Below are 22686 nucleotides of genomic sequence, written 5' to 3' on the forward strand. Positions count from 1 at the left end.
TATCTCACCTTTTCAAGCTATCCAGTCCTTACAACCCTTCGATCAATATGATAAAAATCTTTCTGTGTTTATAATTGTTCCTAGATGTGCCATTTTGCACTACAGAACTCGCACACTCACACTTGTTCGTGAAATTTGACACTTATTCAAACCCTCATAACTTATAACAATTCTTTTAGGTGTGAGGATAATTTCATTAATGTGTAATAACTCTCTACTTCATTTCAGATTCCACACTAATTTACAATTGTATGATTTCCATACAGTTGTATCTTAAATTTATATACAATTTAATTCAATATGAATAGAACACCCATACCTCTTCCAAAAACTTATGAAGACAAATTGCAGAGGTTATGCCTTTTTAAGCTACCTAAAATGGTCATGTAAATTATTTCTTCAAATTCAATATTGGTGTTTTTCAAACCTTCAGTGTCAACTAGAACAGTATATATGCTCTTTCTCTACATAACCTCAATATCCTTTAACCACAATATGATCTCATTTTAGCTCCATGGATCGATTAATGATAACTCTACCTTCTCATAATATTTTCTTTAAAACTAAAAAATTGCTAAACTAAAAGACTCCATCCTGTCTAGATAAGAATTGTGAAATGTTCTAACACTAAAATTGAATAAAGGGAACATATCATCCTCAACATTTACTTGTTTTAATTGATCTTCCATGATTTGATATGCCTGATTCTTATCATGATAATGCTTAACCTTTCTATAGTCTACAACAATAAACATGATAGTAGTTCCTTTATCTTGATACAATCTTGATGCTCACTCAAATGTATGGTGCCTCCTCTCACTACTACATCCTACTTACAACACGTTTGATCCTTTCTTATAGCTTCGATCTTTTTATATTAGTAGCTTTTATTTTTTCAAGTGAACTCCAAACTTGGTTGACTACACTTCCAACAAATGATCCTTCTTTTAAATAGTGACTTTGATATTCATTTATGTAATTGATCATTAGTAGTCCCTCTTCATTGCTTCATGAGATATGATTGTGTCGCATTTGATAGATCCCATCACATCTCTCATTTCACGGGTGATTCTTCTCTTGATATCTTCCTCTAGGGTGAACATTTGTGGCAATTCCTCATCCTCATCATCTACAACCTCAACAGTTTCCACCACAATGAAATCATGCCAATCAGTTGTGTCCATAATTTTATGGATAAAATGGGCCTAGTTATATAAACACACCACCCCCAACTTAGGAATAACATGTACCTCCATTTAACCATAAAGAAACAATCTTGGAATCTGAATCATCCTCTACTTCAGCAACAATGATAGAGAAATGTGTGTCCATCGTGCTTGTCAATCATGATGTATCTAGCATATTGTTTCAAATTTTAATTTTGTCTAACTTGGTAGTATATCAATTAAATCCTTTATTGTACCAATGCTAATCTAATAAAGTATGCCAAATACGATATACATAACCAAGCACAATCATTGCTACAATTTTGGTTATAACTCCATTTAACATTCCACACTAAGGATGGCAACCAAAAGATCAAATATCGTTCAGTGAGTTGATGTAGCATGGATCCAACTTTCTATTTAAAAAATAACTCACCATATAAATTCCACAAACAAATTTGTTTCCCCCAGAAAGTTGGGTTTCTTTGGCTGTAAGCCCAGATCTAGGACTATAATCTGGGCGAAACATAAAATTTTCTACCTCCATATCTGCACATGTAAAGTTTTCGAGGATTTGAGGTTCTTCTCGTGCAAGCATCTCTTGAAACTTCCATAACAGAAATCAGAATGGAGTAGATTGAGAAGAAAGACTCCCTAACACTCCTTCGAGCCTAGGTTTGAAAATATGTTTGAATAACTTGCCCTTGTGGAAAGGTTTATTTTTTTTTTAAATCACTACAAGGAAATCCAATCCCTATATGGGTGGGGTTTTCTAATATAGTGGTGTATCCCTTCAGTTGTGCAACATCTGGTCTATGGAGGTAAACGAATGCAATATCTGTCACTTTTGTTTGATTATAGGATATCTAAAAATTCAAATACAGTTATGCTTTCAAGATTCCTTAGAGGTGATATGGGGCCTAGAAATCCACCTTTTTCTATCTCATACAAGGATGCAGGCCAAGGAAAATCTAATGTAGTAGAACAACCTCCATCCCTCCCAGGCCCCTATATTATTGAAAAGTAATATAAAATGCTAGCATTGGATGTAAATAATGAAGAGGTAAAATTTCCCTTCTTTGAACTCCAATCCTTATCCATTATCTATAGATTTAATGGTTTATGGACCAAATCAGACGATCTACACTAGTGGGCCTTTCCAAATTGGACCAAAAACTGTGATATACATCTTTCCTCCAAAGGATTATTTTTGGTACAATTTGCATGCCCATAGAATACAGAGAAAGTACTTAGGGGTGGGCTATCATTTTGGGGTAATGCTAGACTCTTCATGTTCCCTTGGTTTCCATATTTTGATTCTTCAACGAAGGTAGCAACCAAAATTCTTGTATGGATCAGGATGCCAAATCTCTAAGAAAATGAATCCTTGATTGTATTTTACTGAAGCATGGATCCCATCAATGAATCCAAAGCTTGTATTATGAAAACACAACATTCAAATTTCATATTTGTTTCCAAACATGACATTTATAGGAGTTTTTTTCGTAGATCAAGTTACTAGCCTAAAAAAAATGAAAAAGGCACAATATTATAAAGAAAAGGGTTGGAAACAATTCAATCCTACCTCTACAGAAGTAGAAAATATGGAAACCAAGGATGAGACTCCCAAGTAGAGAATAGGGGTATTCAAAATCTGGAGGATCCATAACATCCCATGCAATTTTTTTTGAACCAACCTCAATCTTTGAATCTTACTGAATCCACGACCTGCAAGATAAATGATCCCTATTGTTTCATGTATAGGGGATTGGAAAAAGGTTCAAAGATGGAAAGACAAAAAAGAGAAGTTAGCTGAATATTATCATTCTTAGTATTTTTCTCAACTTTCGTACATCTGATCTTCATGGTTTTAGTTGATGCCTTATGGCAAATGCTAATGATTTTCTTTTCTTTTCAGTAAAAATTAGCATGCCTGTATGGATTTTTGGAATGATTCGACATCTACACAAGTAAATTTATTAAGTTTTAATGGAATTACAACTAATTATGATCATTTGACGCTGTTATTTTTTAATTAACAAAAATAAATGTGATTATAAACTGGAATTATATATATATATATATATATATATATATATATATATATATATATATATATATATATATATATATCCCCAATTTAATTCTTTTAAATGACATGATGAACTTTGATGTAATGGACAATATATTATTCATATGGAATATAAATATTTTTATCTGTATTGAAAAAAATAGTTATATTTATTTTAAAAGTAATTTTTCACAACTTATATGGAAAACTTTTGAAATTTTACAATTTATAAAAATATAATTATATATACAAGGAGATAGGTGTGGGAGGGGTCTTTATTAGCTCCAAAAGAAAAATTGTTAGCATATTTGAACATAGTACAACAAAGAAGTCTATACTCTTCTTTAGGAAATCACTCAAGGCTCCTAACTACACATCCATAATTTGAGGGCCTTAGGGGATTCTCCTATGGGTCAGACAAGTAAGTAGTGCCATTAGAAAGGTAAATTGGTGCTAAATTCTTTATGAACACAATAGTATATTTGACTCCAAAGCCAACTCCTATAACCATTTCTATAACCTACCAATTTAGTAGAATATTAGTGTTAGCACATCATTATAGAAAATGGGAGTAAATTTGACAAGTCCTGCACATGGAGCTTGGAAAAGAGGGATAAGACACGACCACCCTTCACTTATGCTATAAATATTTGCATCTCATCTAATGAATGTTCCTCTTTAATTATTTGGGGTTGCGATGGAACAATGACCTTGTCACTACCAAAGGATTTCCCAACCCTCCTTTGTTCTTAATGAAGGGGTCTCGACCTAAGTTGTTATTGGCTTTGGAAATTTGGTTTCGTTGGTTTTCTTCTTGGAAATTCAAAGGTTGAGATGCTAGTCATGAGTGCATCATATCTCTTCACAAATTTCCTCTCTTATCTTGCTCTCTTTCGGAAGTTTGGAGGATGTTCATTTTATTATTTGGTTCTTCCTTTCCGATTGGATATTACTGTTCAACAACTCCATGTTTTACAATTTGCAACGGAAAATTAGAGAATAAAGGAAACACACAAATCATTTTAAAGGCTCAACAAGCTATTTCCACTTTAAGTGTTCATGTCAAAGTCCTCTCTATACCCATCAATAACATAGTAACAAAATATCAACATTAAGATGAAGTTTGCAATGAATTTGCTATAATTTCAAAAATGAGTCCTTTAAATACAAAAAAGTTAATACACTTATATTCCAAAAGCACAAATGGATCATCTCAATGCAAGTTAATACAATTACGTTCAATGCAAGTTAATACACTTACATTCTAAAAGCACAAATGGATCATCTCAATGCACTAGAACATCAAATTAATAAGCTTATAAGCTTACTCGCTAGGAAATAGGCTCTTTAGGTGAAAACTATGATGAATTCTCTTCCCATCAGCATGGCCAACCCCACCATAATTGTAAAAAGAAGAAAGGTCTACAACAACACCATTCTCTTGCCCATGGTTTAAAGCTTGTTTTCAGCATAGAAAACCCAACAATGATCGATACCTTTCTTGAATTTTGTTATATTTATTATGTATTCTTTGAATGTTTTTAACTCTAATATGTCTACATTCTCTCAAATAACATATTTAAACCAAACACTGCTATCATTTTATATCTTTCTATATAAAATTTATAAAATTTGTTTTTTGCAAAATATAAAATTTAATTTTTTTCTCTCAAATAACATATATTTAAACTAAGCACTACTAATATTTTGTATCTTGCTATATAAAATTTATATTCAAGCCTTTTTCATTTACAAAATATAGAATCTAAAAAATTTCAATCATGGTGAATATCCTATATAACTTTACTTATTATTAAAATATTTATATATAATAAATAAAATATTAATTTAATATTTTTTTTTTAATTTTATATATAATATTTTAATATATATTTATATTTTATTTTTAATATAATATTTTATGTATTTATATTTATATATACAAATTTTCCTGTTAATCAATTTTGTATCTTTGTGTCTCTATATAATTGTTTACCTTATTACCTGTGTCATAATGTCTCTAGCCACTTTTCTCGGGATACTTTTGTTGCGATGATTGCAGGTGGCTCTCTCTTTTTGGTAGTGATACTACGTCTCTGACAGCGAAAGAGTTGAGATGTCCAAAACTGGTGATTCTAACTTTGGTACTCAATTTTGTATTGGAAGTGATTCCAGAAGCATTCTTCCTTAACCTCGTGTCTCTCAGGGTGTTAGATTTAGGTAACACAGGGCTACAATTATTGCCAAGATCATTGTGGCAATTGAAACAATTTGAATTTATTAATCTGAACTATACTCAAATTGAATATGTGCATCGAGGCATTGACAATCTTTCAAACTTTCAGTTTTCACATCTCAAGGGATGTAAGGGGTTAAATCATTTCCATGTGAAATGAGAGATCTCTAAAATATCAGATTTTTGGATCTCAAAGGATGTCGTCATTTAGAATCATTTCCATCCGAAATTGTAGAACTTAAAGATCTTAAATATCTGAATCCTTAAGGGCTGTCGTAAGTTAGAAGTGATTCTTCTTAAGATTAGGATGCTTTCAAATTTTCAAATTGTACGATAGAGAAGAGGAGTCTGTTTGTACGGGGAAATTTTAATATTTTTTTCAGAGAAAAAAACATAATCATTTTTCATTAAAAATGAGGAAGAGTTTTACCTCTGTTTGGATCAATTGCGGTTCATCAGTGCTGCTCAACAATGAGCTTTGAATACCAAAATCCATCCAAAAAACAAAACAGAGCATCCCTTAGAGAGCATGGTAGAAAACATACTTAGATGGAATCAAAAATAGAAAGGAAAACAAAGATAGACATTGAACCATACAACAAGCCTATGAGAGGCGAGGAAAAATAGAAAAAACCTGCTAAAAACCACCTACGAAAATTTGAAAAAGACCTACCCACATAACGAACCAGCAACAAAGTACTCAAAATGGAAAAAACAAGGAGAAAGAGGCAGACCCTGCTTGGAGAGGGTGTCAGTAATGAGATTCTGTTCATGGAGGATATGCTGGAAGGAGATGTCAGAAAAGGTTGCCTTTAGATCCCTAATATGGATCATCCAATTGCAGAGGGAGGAGACCCCAAGGGTGGAGTGACCTAAAATCCATTGAATCAAAGTAAGGGAATCCCCAAAGATTGAAATCTGCTCGATGCACAGCCATAAGGAACATTGTAAGGCATCCCATAAAGCAATCTTCTTGACCCTGATGTTGTCTCCCCTACCACCAGACCAGCAAAACCTATAATGTGAAGGGGTCAATTCTCAGGAAAGCACCACAGCCACATATGCCTCCCGAGGCAGCCCCATCAAAAAAACATATGGGAAAAATGTCAGACAGATCAAGCATGGAAATAGAACGGGAGGAGGCCTTCGGCAATGAAGGACCGATTTCCATGAAGAAGGAAACAATTTTTAAGGCAACCTGATATGAGTCAGAGACGTTTCTTTCAAAGATAAGATCATTTCGAGCCCTCCATATCCCCCACAATACATATAATGGAACCAGCCTGTAAGAAGGTGAATTCTGATCCCAAGTCATAAGGCAGGCCACAATTGAAGATTCATCTCGAGAGATAGAAACACCCAACAAAAGAGAAACCTCCAACCAAACAACAGTAGCAAAGAGACAATGTAAAAATAAGTGGGAGAAGTCCTCAAAAGCCGATTTGCATAGAGTGCACCTATCAGGGCCAATGAAACCTTTCTTCAACAAGATATCCCATGTGAGAGTGTGGTTATAGATTGTAAGCTAAGAAAAATATTTGATCTTCAATGGAGCGACCCAACCTCACATGCTAGCAGACCAATCAGAATAATGTAAAGAGTGAATGGAGGAGGAAATTTAAGAATATACTTCTTTGACGGAGATTCAGCCATTCAGTATCTGATCGCCCCATACCAAAAGGTCTATGTTCTATGATAGAGTGATCCCATCTTGACATAGAAGATAAAAGTAAGACTCCCATTCCCCTTCCAAATGCCGAGGGAGGCCCAAATGCCAAGCTTGGGGATAGGAGGGAGAGGCTAGGGGGAAGGGATGCACCCTAGCCAAATTGTCAAGTGTGAAGATTCCTTGCTAATTTAAAAAGTGAATAAGTGGATAGAGAGAATATGGGAACCGGAAAGGCCCTTTATAGCATCCATCCCAACGTAAATTCTCTAGCTATTATCCACCAACCAGTGAAGACTACTACAAAACCACAGAATCACATGTTTGAAGCTTCTGGAGATGATAAATGAACGAGGATTTATTGGTGGACTTGCAGCCGCCTATTCCTCCAACCCAGGATAGGGAAGATATTTACTGAAAGTTATTCTCTAGCAGAGACCTCCTTCTTTGAAGGCCCTCAAGAGATTGGATGCTAGAAGAGCAATGTTAAACCTCTGAGAGTCCTGAATACCCCATCCGCCCAACTGAATGGGCCTAGAAATCATGTTTAGGCGAGTGAGATGGTTCTTGCAACCTAGTCCAGTGCGAGATCAAAGGAATTTAGAGATAAGAGCATCAATCTTGTTAATGATTTCTTAGGGAATGTAGAATAGATGCATCCAGTAGACCGGGGTACTTTACAGAACAACTTTGATCATGGTGACCCTGGCCCCAATCGAGAGTCACTTGTGATCTGAACATGTCAGCTTCTTTTCAACTTTATCTAATAGCCAAGTCCAGTCAGTAATGCGATAATTACTAAGATGGATGTGATCATAATTTTTGTTAATGAAAATTAAGTATATTATTATAGATCTATTTTAAGTATAAAATTAGTATATTGTTAGAAGGATCAAATCTCTTTAGGGGCAAATCTCTTTTAGAGTGTAAATTTCAAAAAAAATTGTATATCTCTCACCCATTTATAGATTCCAGTATATATATATATATATATATATATATATATATATATATATATATCCTTAGTGTTTAAATCACATTTTTGAATGCTATATAAAACATATAACTTAAATTTGGTAATCCAAAACATTTAAAGTTGGGGAATTTGAACTTTAGATTTCTCACTTTTCACAAATTTCACATTTCTATTATATATTTAATGACCTCTAAAACTATATATATTATATTTAATTTAAATAAATTTATTAATTAAAAAAAATGTCTTTTAAATTAATCACATTATTAAAATTTGATCTAGAAACATCTTTATTATTCACAGAAATTTAAGATCTAACTTAAAATATATATATATATATATATATATATATATTTGAATAAAAAAATAATAAATTTAAGTTTGAACTGAAATAATAGTCAAATTATCTTGACCTCTTCCTTATTCCACTGACAAAAACAAATGACGTAGTGATCCCTTTTGTGATTATTGGAGGGATGAGAGGTGCAATTAGTTATTAAAACACCAAAGTTTCTGCCGTGCTTAGACCGAACGGAGGCATGGGAATTCTTCGATCACCCATATATATAATATATTTAATTTAAATAAATTTATTAATTAAAAATATATAAATATGAAGATATTTTTCTAATTATTTATTATATTTAATTTAAATAAATTGATTAATTAAAAATATATAAATATGAAGATGTTTTTCTAATTATTTATATGGTTAAGATTTATTTTTAACAATTTTGAAAAATATTTTCATTATTAATATATTTCATGATAACAAAAATTTAAAATCTAATATAAAATAATATATATTTATGAAGATGTTTTTCTAATTATTTATATGGTTAAGATTTATTTTTAACAATTTTGAAAAATATTTTCATTATTAATATATTTCATGATAACAAAAATTTAAAATCTAATATAAAATAATATATATTTTTAGATAAAAAAATGATAAATTTAAATTTCAAAATTATTATGCTGAAATAGCTTCTTTATTCCACGAACAAAACAAATGACGTAGTTATACCCTTTTGTGATTATTTATGGTTGTTTATATAATAAATATGTTAATTTTATGGATATATGAATATTTTTATTATCCTTACAGCAGAAAGCATTTGGTAATGGGTTGACCTTATTATTAAATCAGGGTTGATTAAATATTAAACCTATAATATACAAAAATATATATTATCAACCAAAAAATAGTTTTGTTTTTTTAATATTTTAAATATATATTTTTTAATTTTGATTGGTTTTTATGGTCAAGTTTTATTATACAATTATGTTTGTTCAGCGATTAAGTGTATTTGCAAGGTAATAAATATGTGGTTTGTTAATGGGTATTAAATGAGTGGGGTTGTATGCGTTGGATTATTGGATTGCCAAAATCCAAAATTAAGCATATATAGTCTTTTGTCATTTAATGCACATTGGAAAACTATTTGTTTTCAGCGCATTTGCAATACGTGATAGTGCTACCAATGGTGACACCCATACATACTTTTCACTAAGTTGAAATATGTCTACATCAAAATGTGTAAGAGATTCTCCAACGTGTAACTCGTACCTTTTTTGTCACCGGTTCTAAATCTAAATATTTGATTTTCAAGTTGTCTTTAGTGCTAATTTTTGGAAGCTTTTTTATTTTTTATTTTATTTATTTTATTTATTTTATGGGCTTTTCCAAGTCTAATTTCTCTAAAATCTGGCACGAATTTATTGAAATAACAAGTTTGATGGGTAACCCCTGCACAATCTAAGTGCCCTAAGGGTTTTTGAGGGTGCTAAATCCATATATACAGTAAAAAAACTAGTTTAAAGAACACAAATCAAAATTTCACCTCAAATTTTTCTCCCAAATTCCAAGACAAAAAAATCTAAAAATCCTACTAAAACAGCTCCATTGATTTTTACCTAATCAATCAATCACATTAATACTTTGTTACAAAGTTTTTAATATTTTAATAATTTTAATTACCACCAAGAAAACATCACCTAGGCACACCAAACATATCATATGTCCCAACTCCCAATGCACATTGCTCTCTATTTAAGTCTTTGCCATGGTCTGCCTTTTCATCTGGTCTTATAAACCACACTCGTTGGTTCTACAACCAAAAAAATTCTCTTATATAATTTCTAACGAAAGACTTTGCTTCAATCATCAAAACCTTCAAATTCAAATTCAAAACCCTAACCTTCATGATTAAATATTGAATTTTATAAAAAAACGTCTACCTACTAGATTTCTAGGAAGCGTGGAATGGGTTCTATACACGTAATAGGGTTTATATACTAACGAGAACTTGCAATATCGGTATTATAATCTTGTAAATATTATAATTGATTAAAGTTTTAAATTTATTTTATAATTGAAAACTGACTTAAGAAAGCCGTGATGCATTATTATTATTAATATTATAATTTAAATTTTTTAATATATTATCATTATTATTATTTATATAAAATGAAATTAATCTAATCAGGGAATATAATGACTATTAAAATTATTTTTTATTTTAAAAAATTAAATATTACAGCACATTATTTATATTTATAGATATATATAGTCAATTATTTTATTTTTAATTAACATAACATAAAAAAAATTAATTTAATCTTTTATATTAATCGAAAATTGACAATATATTAATTAGAAAAACTAAAAATAAAACATATTAAATAATTATGTAAATTTGGCTTAAGTTAATGTTTTACTAGGTATTTTAAAATTAATATTTTTATTTTAAATATATACATAATCTACAAAATAAAATAAATATATAAAATAATTATATCTGGAAAAATTTAATTTTGATTTATGAAAATTTTGTATAATTAAGAAATATATTATAACATGGTATTTTGCTTATAAGCTAAATAATGTCAAAGGTTTCTTGTATCTTGAGGATTTTGATATTTGGGTAGATAAGGAATTTAGTTGGTATACTATTATTTCTAGTTTATTTAAATTCAACATTTGTTGTTTCAAAATAATTTACATGACTGGAATATATGTCAATTATTATTTTTATTTTTATTTTATATTAAATTTTTTTAGCTAATGTTTAGTATATTTAGATATATTTGTGATGTTTATTTTTAGCATATTCAACTGTATTTATGTAAATGTAATATTGTGTAAAAATAGAATTTGATAAGAAATTATATATTTATATATAGATTACATATTTCAAATACAAGATAACAATATTTGAAAATTGGCACTCTAGAAAATTAACATAATAATTAATGTTTAAACTAATTTTTTTATGATAATTATGGTTTTATAAAAATAATTAATGTTTGTCACACCGTACTAATCATATGGATGTACAATATCATTTTATTAGATACGTAGAGATATGGATGTACAATGTCGTTTTAATAGATATGTAGAAGATAAAAAGCACTAAAATCATTGATGTATTAAATGATTTCCTTAGGCAAGTAGAAGATGGTAACATGTGTATGATGACACGATTGAAGTTCAATATTGTAAAATATAACATTAAATTCCAATTATTTCATCGAGTTATTTTAGCAGGTAAATTTATTAAATTTAAAGATAATTTTAATGTAGTTTTATTACAAATAATGTAATTAAATTTAAAGATAAATTTATTGTATTTTCAAAAATACTAAAAATAGTGTTATTAATATTTATGTTAATTTTATAATTTGAATTTTTTTTATATAAATAAATTATATTAAACAATTTTATTATTAATATTAAATTAATGGAAAAAAATTACAAAGTATTTTTCTTTTTCTCTTTAATAAATATAAGAAGACATGTTTTTATTTACTGAATATAAACTCAAGGGTTTTCTCTTCCTACACCATTTTTTTCATTTTATTTATATCTTTGATATCTTTATTAATCTAGTTATTTTATAAGGTTGTGAGGTTTGGGGTTATATTAATTTTAGGGAGCACCAATGATTAGTATAATAGGTAAATTCTCTTATATGAAAGTTCAGGAGGCCTCAAGAGATTAAATCTCGTTATTTTTGTTGGGGTTACATGTAAAATATACAAGGTTGAGCCAAATATAATAGCTTTTGTGGGTATTCAGAAAGTCTCTAGCACGAACTATCCAAATGTCACCCATCTTGATATTTTTATACCTCTTGGTATTGAGTACGTAGTAGTCTCTTAAGCCTATTTTTACTCTTAAACAACCTTCTTTTCTCACCTTCAATTTTTTCTATTGGTTTCCTTCAAATTTTAGGTTGTAAAGGGTATGGAAGAAGTTAATTTGGCTGCAATCTAGCCCCACTAACATACATCATTTGTAAATTATGACTAGCTTTAGATTTATATGTGAGGTTTAGAGGAGAATTTCTTGGTTAATCACTATTGAGTCACTAATCAATCTAGCCCCACTAACATACATCATTTGTAAATTATGACTAGCTTTAGATTTATAGGGGAAGTTTAGAGGAGAATTTCTTGGTTAATCACTATTGATTCACTAATCAATGTTACCTTTTGATCAACTCCTTTACCTTTGAGTCAATACCAAGAGGTGTAAAAATATCAAGATGGGTGACCTTCCCAATGTCACTTATCTCCTCGTGAGGGAAATTAGAAGGAACTTCAACATCCCTCATTGCCTATCTTGACATCTCCTAATTACACTCTAAAGAAATATATATTGATGATAATAACACCTACATGTGGGATAAAAAAAAACTACCCCTTATTTAATGCAAGTGTTATTAGAAGTTAGGGCCATTTGTGGAAAGTAGTACAAGATGTTAGAAAGTTCCCCGTCTCTCTCTTCACCTATCTTAAGAATTCTAGGAATCCTTAATAAAATAGCCATCATTCACCACACTACCACAACATGAACTGTATCCTATGTGATCTCAAAAGATTACAATAGGTCTACAAGTAATGTAAGAGAGATATAATTGATCCTATTACAACTTAACCTATTGGGCCTAAAATTGAATAGGGAAGGAGGGATCTAAGAGACAAATTGAAATGTAATTATATTTAAAGAAAAAATTAAGAATTAAGATCAATATTAGAAGAAATTAAATTTATTGCAAGTAGAAAAGGAAGAACAAGACTATTCAAAATTTGGAATATTAATATTTCTATTTGTTGGGGCAAGTTTTGGGAAGAATAATTGAAGAAACGTTGAAGTTTCGAGACATTTTTGGGAGTTGTGTGCATAAATGTAGAGTAGAAGTAGCACATAAAGATCAACACATAGAATTTGTCGCAGAAGGAGTAGTATGTAGAATTTGCATAGAGAGGAGAAACACATTGAAAAAATTGGTATGTGAGGTGGTCAAGCTAGAGTAGTTAAGTTTGCATGCATCTTCAAACCAGTTTTGGTTGGGTCTCAATTAGCAATATTAGTTTGTCTGCCCATGGTAATTATTTTCCCTGGTATTTCCCATGGTATCAAAGTTGGCTTGGAACTACATGATTATGTATAAATAGATAGGAACAAAAAGGATTCAAGTTGGATAATGTTTTATCTATTATTGGTTCTTGGTAGACTTTCTGTCACTTTGTTGTTGTCGTAATAATGTAATGTAATCATGATTAGGTTGATGAGCCGAGACGGAGTGACACTGTAATGCTATAATCTTGAGCTCAAAGCCCCTTTTTAACTGTAATAGAAAATGGTTGAAGGTTGTTGTGTCCCATTTCCTATGTCTTATGAGATTCTTGCATGATGTGTTAGCTATGTTTTATTCTAGTATTTATGGTTCGAAGTTGAGAATGACACAAAACTATGGATAATTAAGACACCCCTCTTTAAAAAATTATTTTGCTTGCTAATGCTTTAATGTATGTTTAGGGTATTTACAACCAGGGTTAGCATATGAATTATGAGTTGAGTATTGTAATAGGTTTGCACAAATTAGATTCCAATTCCCTTCACTGTTGCAACCACCCTAGTTCATGCAGTCCCCATAAGTGTCTTAGCTGAGACTTCAATTGTTTTACAAATGATGCCAAAAGGGCCAATATCCAATGGAGTTTGTTGGTTGCACTTTGTGCATTGACCTGAGTCAAACTATACAAAGTGGAAATGATAGTGATCATCCAAAAGAGGGAAATAGTAAAGGGCTCATTCAAGCTTGCAACCTCCAAATCAGAAAAGATCCAATAAAATGATAATAACTTGGAAAAAAATTCCATAACTTCTTCACTTTATAAATAATTTCTCACTACCTAAACCCACAACACTAGACTTAGTCTTAAGATTAATGAGTATCACCTACCTAGTGAACATTACTACATAATGATGAACCTTTTACATTAATTAAGAATATGCTAACCACGTAATGAACCTTATTCAAAGAGGATCACCTTGTACATTAATTAGTTGACTCCTAAGTACCAATATGTGGGGAGGTTAAGGTAGGAACATAACATACCATCCCTCCTCCAAAGACTATTTTGCTTAATATTAGGGGTGTGTAAATTTATGTAAAACATCCATTGGTTCTCTAGGGCCATATTTGACATACATATCTTCAATTTTATCAAGAATTGCTAGATAATTTTTTGGCATAGTTGACACTCTTGTTTATGTAGTACTGACTCCATCTATAACCAAACATAACCATCTTTATCAATTTTGGGAAGGATAATTTCTCAATGCAATAATTCAACCTACCATTTTATTCAAACACGACAAATAAAATACTCGATAGATCTTGGTGTTGAACAATTCGGTTGCATTAGAATTTCATTACATTTAATTATCAATATGAGTTTGCAAACTTACTAAGAGCATGAAAAAATATATGTAACGATTCAGTTTCTAATTCCATCAAATATAAATTGATATGAAATGAAATTATATTCTATGAAAGTGAGTAAATTGATATGAAAGGAAATATTATTCTATGAAAGGAAGTAAATAGACATGAAAGGAGATTTTAATCTAGGAAAGAAATGGAAATTTAACATAGGAAGTATTTGGAAATATAATTATGAAAGAAGGTAAATCTAATCTATGAAATGATGTAAATTGAATCTATGAAAGCACGGATTTTATTTATTTTTATCCCAAAGGAAACCAATAGTTTGAGTGACACGTAGATACTACTAAACCAGTTCAGGTCTATGACCTGTCCTCCTCTTCCTAAACTGGGTCACAACTGAGGGGATTTAAACCTTGGATCTCTTAGTTTTCTTAGCACTCACATTACTTCGATCGCCAATTGAGCTGCCCCCTCTGGGACAAAGCATGGAAATATTTAATCTAGAAAAGTGATAAATTTTATCTATGAAAGCATGTTAATATAATCTAGCAAACATTTGAAATCTAATTCTGTGAAAGCATATAAACTTATTCTAGGAAAGTGTGTAAATTTAATCTACAAAAGTGATTAAAATATAGTCTATGAAAGTAATTAAAATTTACAGTTATAAACAAGAAAGGAATGATTATATATGCTTGGACAAGGGGTCCCTCCAATGCTCAACAAACACACTAGAAGTTGAAAATTAGAACAATAACATATATTAAGTGAAATAAGCTTGGAACAACATAACTACAAAGGTATTTTTTCAAGTATTATGATTCCAAATTCTAAGTTTCTTCTCCCTTCCTCCCGTGTCAATGGAGAAAGCACTCCTATTTATACCAGACTTGCTTTGAGAAGAGGATAATAAAAATATTAAATTCATATCCACTTTTCTCTCAAGTAGGTACAACAAATTTGATAAAATTAGGAGATCATTATCTCTACAAAACCTCTTACATATCTCTTAATTACTTTGACAGGATATCTTTTTAGAACTTCCATAATTTGTCTGCATTGGACAGGCTTGAATAAGCATCTTCAAATCTTCCTCGAATCTTTAAGAATTTGAAGAGGAAATTCGAATTTGAGGCTAAGTGGTCAAATATGAATTTGTTGGAGTCTTCAAATATGCCTACAAACATCACAAAACTTATCCAACTTTTAGATATAAGTGAAACCATGTATTTTTTTAATATTTAATCATAAATTCACTTAAAATACTAAAATAAATGCTTTGGAAAATAATAAGGCTAAACCCATATATAATCATGAAAATTGTCCTAATGTGGTGTTACAGAGCCACATAATATCATAAAAATGAAAGAAAAATAGTGTGAAAAAGATGACATTTTGCAGAGCCAACACTTGGCATTTGTTGGGAGGGGAAATATGGAGGAAACTTATCCAATGTAGTAGAGTATTTGAGTGGGGCCATAGAACTTGGCCATTGACTTCTAATAGCTCTCTTTGTTTAGAGATGCCTACGTATATTGTTGGAGTCATAGAAAAACATTAACCATCTCTTCAAAGTAGCACTCTTGAATGTTATGATCTTAATGTTCCTTCACTCTATATTAAATACCAATTCTCCTTTAAGTGTTAGGGGAATGTCAACTCTAGGAATAAGAATGATATATTACACTTTTTAAACCTCACATGTGCCTTGTAAGTATGCGACTAAAAATGGCAGGATTTCCCCACAACAACTAAGTCGTTGGGTGACAATTTAGTAGCACCATAATAGCTACTATTGTACCACCATTTCCAAAACAAAGCTAATGAACCCATTGGCCTAGTCAATTTAACAAAAACCATCTCAAAGAATCCTCTAGGCACTTACTACCCACCTTTATCTAGCCATATATTTGGTGGCGATAAATTGTGCTCTTTCAATTAGGTTCCCAATAATTCAAATAACTCTTACCTGATTTTTTTTTATGGTAGATCATGATCCATCATATTGGAATCAAGGATGTTATGTAATCTAAAACTATGATTCGTGAAGACTTATGCAATGGTGGATAACTTAAATAAATGTTAGGGGCATATTCAAAAAGGTGTTAAATAACCAAAATGATGATGTATTCATTTCTTTTTTTATGGTGTCCAACTATAAAGTTTCTGGAAGTGTCAAGTCATTTGGCTACCAAGATTTGTAAAGTTTGGAATGTCCTAGGGATCTTCATTGTTTCAACCTTGTTAGTTCTTCATGTCATCCAAAAAGAAAAAGCACTAACTTGCTCATATGTTTTTTTAAGTCGAGAGTGACATGTGATGGTATATGAATGCAATTTTGCTAGAACTTATTGTTTTAAATTAGAGTCCTATACCAAAATTCACCCTTGATATCTTAAGGTGTCATGTTGATAAATATATCTTGTAGGAAGGTTTAGGGTCTCCTATAGTTATTAGATGAATTGAATAAACTTAGAAATATCTATCCATTCCTAGTGGATCTATATAATCAAATGCGACATTATTAAGGATAAGGAAAATTGCAACCATTCCTCCCTATATTTTTTTGAAAAGGAATCAAGCGCCACATTGTACATGACCTTCTTATATCCAATCTCATAATCATAACCTAATTTCTTGGTGATAAACTTGAACTACTAAGGTGAAGACAATGATGTTCCAAAAAATAATTCAAGCTTTGATGGTCAAGTCTCAAGTAAGGGAACAATGTGTACACTACATGAATGTACACTTCACTTCTTGGGTCTAGACCACCTGAGCTAACCCATTTGCGTTATAAAACTTTGGGCATTCAATATAGACTCACTTAAGAGGGAAACATAGTTACTCTATAGTGTCAACATGTCAAATTACAAGACTTGAACCTAGGTAGGGAGAATAATGACTATTTTGACTAACCACACTAACTAAACTCAATTGACTTTCAAAATAAATAAACTATATAAATATTTTACTAATTTTCAATTATATATATATACAATGTGGATTGGGAGCTCCTTAAGCTGATACCACACAAAATTGGGTTTTGGGACAAAGGTGGTAAGATGGATTATGGCTTATGTTACATCGACATATCTGGCAATTATTATAAATTGAATTCCGACTAAGTTTTTCAGGGCATCCAGATGATTGAGACAGGGGTGTGCATTGTCAGCGTTATTATTTTTTATTATGATTGATGGTATAGTAGGATAAAGAGGGATGTTAGATCAAGGGGTATTATCATTGGTTGTAAGTTGTCGAGGTATGTGTCTCTAACACATTTAATGTTTGTTGAAAACATTATTCTACTAGGGAAGGGATCTATTTTGGAATTGAAATCTTTTTTTCACATTCTTGAGGATTTTGGGGAAGCTTCTGGTTTGATTATGAATTCTGGGAAGTCTGCTCTTTATGCATTGGACCTGGAATCATCTTTGGCCAGGGAGATTTCTGCCATTTTTGGGGTAAGTCAGTTCCATTGGATGATGGATTTAGATCACTGGGTTTTTTAATTAAACCGAATCAATATGTAAGTAGTGACTGGGAATGGCTGGTGCAAAAATTTCAAAGGAGGTTGATTTCTTGGTCAAACAAATGGCTTTCTCTAGGGGGAAACTATTTATGATTAAAGTTATTCTCCACAACATTACTATTTAATGGATGCACATTGTGTGTCTCCCTATCATCATTTTTCAAAGATTAAATTCTATTATGGAAAATTTTGTTTGGGCTGGAGTTGGGGATAAGAAGAAGTTCCATCTTGTAAAATTTGAGAAAATTTCTGGGCAAGTATCTTTGGGTGGTTGGGGCATTTCTAACTTGGCCACTTTTAATAAAGAACCTTTGGAGGGCTATCAACACAGATGATATTTGGCACCAATTGATTAAAAGTAAATATTTAAAGGACCATTCTCTGATATCATGGATTAGAGCAGGCGCCCCATCCCAATAGGTGACTTTGCTGACTTGGAGGAGTATGTTAAAAATTTGTCCATGTTTATTAAGCAATCTACGGTGGATAGCGGGCAGTGGTACACATGTAAATATTGGTCTGGTAGCCATCATCGGTTTTCCTAGACATATTATGCTTTCCCCTATACTATTAGATACCCTTGGAAGCAAGAGTTTTATACATTTCAAGAATGTCTACGTGGACGAGGGACATGAGGTATGGCGCAACACTTGGAAAACAGGAAGGGGATATTGTCCTCTTTGGTGTACTTGCGAGAGAATGTGAGGAATACACAATCCAGCTAAATATTGCAAGGATTAAAATCTTTGAAGCGAAGGATCAACTTACATGGAATGGTCCCATGTCTAATGGGAAGATTATTATAAAGGTAATTTATGCCTTCTCAACACAAGACTAGTCAAGAGATCTTGAGTTTGGGTGGTTCAAGATAGCATGGAAATGGGATATACCACAAAAACTGACATGTTTTTGTTGGTTGGTGATACATGACAAAACCCTTACATGGTCAAACCTACTAAAGAGGGGTTTTTATGGACTGGGTAGATGTGCCTTATGCATGGATCAGTCAGAGGACACTTTCCATCTATTCTTGAAGTGATCATTTGTTGTTGAATTATGGAAGGAGGTCCTTGATCATATTAAATTATCATCAATGTGGGATTGGTTTTCGATGGAATCTTACCTCACAAACTGGTTCACAGAAAACAAAGAATACAAATCTCTCCCTTTTTATATTATATGGGGCATCTGGAGGGTGCAAAACACTTTGATTGTTTACTAAAGGGAGCCCGAAGAGCAGGATATTGCCATTAAGGTAACATCCTACTTCCTAGAGAAAGGGATGGTATCTTATAATTATCCTAAAAGATGCATAACTATGAAAAATGTGTGGCATAAATTTTTGGTCAGGTTTTTTGATCGGGTTGCCTCATCAGAGGTCTGCGGAAGTGGGTTGCTAATATTTACAAGGCCTGGTGACTTTTATAATCTTAAATGGTGTGGTGGATATGTCACCAACACAAGGGATGAGCTCCTTTCCTTTTGGGGGATCTTCTACGGTTCAAGGTGGTTGGATATCAATGAGATTGACTTATTTGGAGACTCTAAGTTGATCATCAACTAGGCCAATCAACGATATACTCTATAGGCTCCAATCGTTTCTCACTAGAAGGTAAGGATTAGGACATTATTTTCTTCTTTTCACAGGGTATCAGTGTCCCACATATGTAGAGAACAAAATGTGGATGCAAACATATTATCAAAACAAGGATGTAGGGCATCAGTGGATATGATCCATTTCCATGATTTTTACAAAGGCACCCTCACGAGGGATGCTCATCTGAAAATATGATGGAATCCTACTTTTTTTGGTTCGATTTTGAATAGTTATGGGTCATGTCACCAGGTTTGAGTAGTGAAGATCATGGTTTTTTGTAGCACAAATAGTATGCATTATGTTTTTTGTAATTATGCTACATAGTGATTATCATCTATATGATTTTGGGAATGAGGAGATTTTGTCCCTTTCTGTGGGATAATAAGGCAATATTTCAGAAGCAGGTTTCATCACAATGTTATAGTATTGTAGTTGATGCGCGAGGAATCTGAATGGTATGTGTATCTAAATGTCTTGGTCTATGTATGAGAATTGTTGGGGAATTCATGTCTTCAAAGTATCTTGTTCCTAGTCATGTTTCAATTGGAGAATGTAAGTCCTGGTCTATTGCCAAGTGAGGTAGGAAAACACTCTAATGGATATGGGAATGAAGCAGTTTATTTAGACAATGTAATTTGCAAATGTTTAAAATATAAATGAAAAATTCATTTTTTCCTTCTCATTATATATAATAATAATAATAAAAAATAAAAAATTCAAGTTTCAACAAAAATGATACTTAAATTATTGTCCCTGAAATCACTTCCGTAGGGGCATAAACAACAAAAGATGTAGTTATACCTCCCCTTTTGTGGTTATTGGAGGGATGAGATGAGATGTAATTAGTGACCAAAATCCCAAAGTCTCTGGTCATAGAACAGAGGCAGAGGAAGGGTAGGCCACATGTGTAGCTATTTACGGAGAGTTCAAAGTCTAGGTGTGGTGGAGACGAGGCAAATACAAATTATTCATCGCTTTGGTAATTATTGGAAGGACGAGAGGAGATGTAATTCTAGATGGAGACCCCCTAAGTCTCAATGTGGTGGAGATGGGGTAGACACAAAAGAAGGATGAAAGGATGAATTTTTTTTAACCCTTTCTGTTATTCAAAATAAAGTCAAGATAAACAGTACGATGACTATTAGTGTAGGGTTTTCTTTATTTTATCTAGATGTAGGGTTTTTTTTCCCTCTTTATCTTATAAGTAAGCAGGGATGGATTTTGACAGACAAATTTCCCGTCACGAGGTGATTTTACTATCAAATATGGTTAAAAAAAATTATTTAACTATCAAAATTCTTCTTTGAAAGCGGATCGATAAGTGTGAAAACCGACTGGAGAGTCTGTTTTTAAATTCTAATCCTATGTGCAAGAATTACAACAAGTCAATCTATAGTCAAGATAATAAAAAAAATCAATATAGTGTTCATTTGAAAAAGGGGAAGGTTGTAATTAATGGTGTTGTCTACAAATTTTCTCGAAATGTTATTTTTCGTCAGAAGTCGACGATTTTTTGTTTCCAAAAATCTGATCATAGGAGTGTTTGAATCATTTTTTTGATGGTGGAAATGGATTCAACACCCATCAAAAAATCCTGTGCACCAAAAATCTTGAAGTTTGATCGTTGTAACTTAGATTTCCCAAAATTTTGGCAATATTTTGGCAAAAATCATACCAGAATTTCCACTATTTCTGAAGTCAATTTATGGCCTCATTATACTACTCTATAATTATTTGTTGAGCAATGGATGTTTGGAAAAGGGAAAGAGTGTACTTATTCGTCTGCTTCTATAATTATTAGAAGGAGTTGGTTATTTTATATTTGTTAATATATTTATAATTTAAAATAAAATTAACATTTTATTATAATATTAAAATTTTATTATTTATAAAAATATAATTAAGAAAATGTGTTAAAATGTATATTTATTTTGCTGTTTTTTTTATAATTAATATGTTAATTTTACAGATGTATGGATAGTTATATGTAATTTTAGATTTTATGAATATTTTGAAATCATATTTCTGAAATCTGATTAAATCGTTTGGAATTTTATTTGGAAACACAACATGGTCAAACAATTTGCATCAGCATGTTTGTATTTATTGTGTCATAATGTCTCCAACCCCTTTAGACATGTTATGCTTCTAATGCGAACCCAAAAAAATTGGCAATGATGGCTATTATCACTGATGCCAAAAGAAATCTGTCACACCCCTATCCTGGTAGTAGCCTTTCAACCACTGATAGGAGGTGGGGCACCACCACTTGATTTATTTTCAACAATACTTTCAAGTGTGGACAATGCCTAAAATTCCATACTTAGTTTATTTTTCACTTTTTAAGTATTAAGATTCATAACATAACGGAAACATTTAATTAAACATCTTTCATCATCATTATCATTTTACACATATGCACAACAGATACAATATTTAATGGGAGGGGAAACTCCCTGAAGATGAGTATTCCCACAATAGTAATGATAATTCTTCAAAATATACAATAAGTGTCCTTGGAGAGGAACCCCAACTTCCTTCTCGCAAAATCTTTCAAAATACACAACTCTATCAGCACCGTGCAACCTACTCGAACCTTCATTCAGGAGCGCCCACCCTTCATCAGGTCGGGTCGCCCAACTCACCGGGCAGAGGCGCCCACCCCCGGGCCACCCTTTGCACCACTCGTTGTGCCA

Source organism: Pinus tabuliformis, chromosome 9 (genome assembly GCF_031772625.1).
Source record: "Pinus tabuliformis cultivar Carrire ecotype Pingquan chromosome 9, CPIR1, whole genome shotgun sequence".
NCBI classification, from domain to species: Eukaryota; Viridiplantae; Streptophyta; class Pinopsida; order Pinales; family Pinaceae; genus Pinus; species Pinus tabuliformis.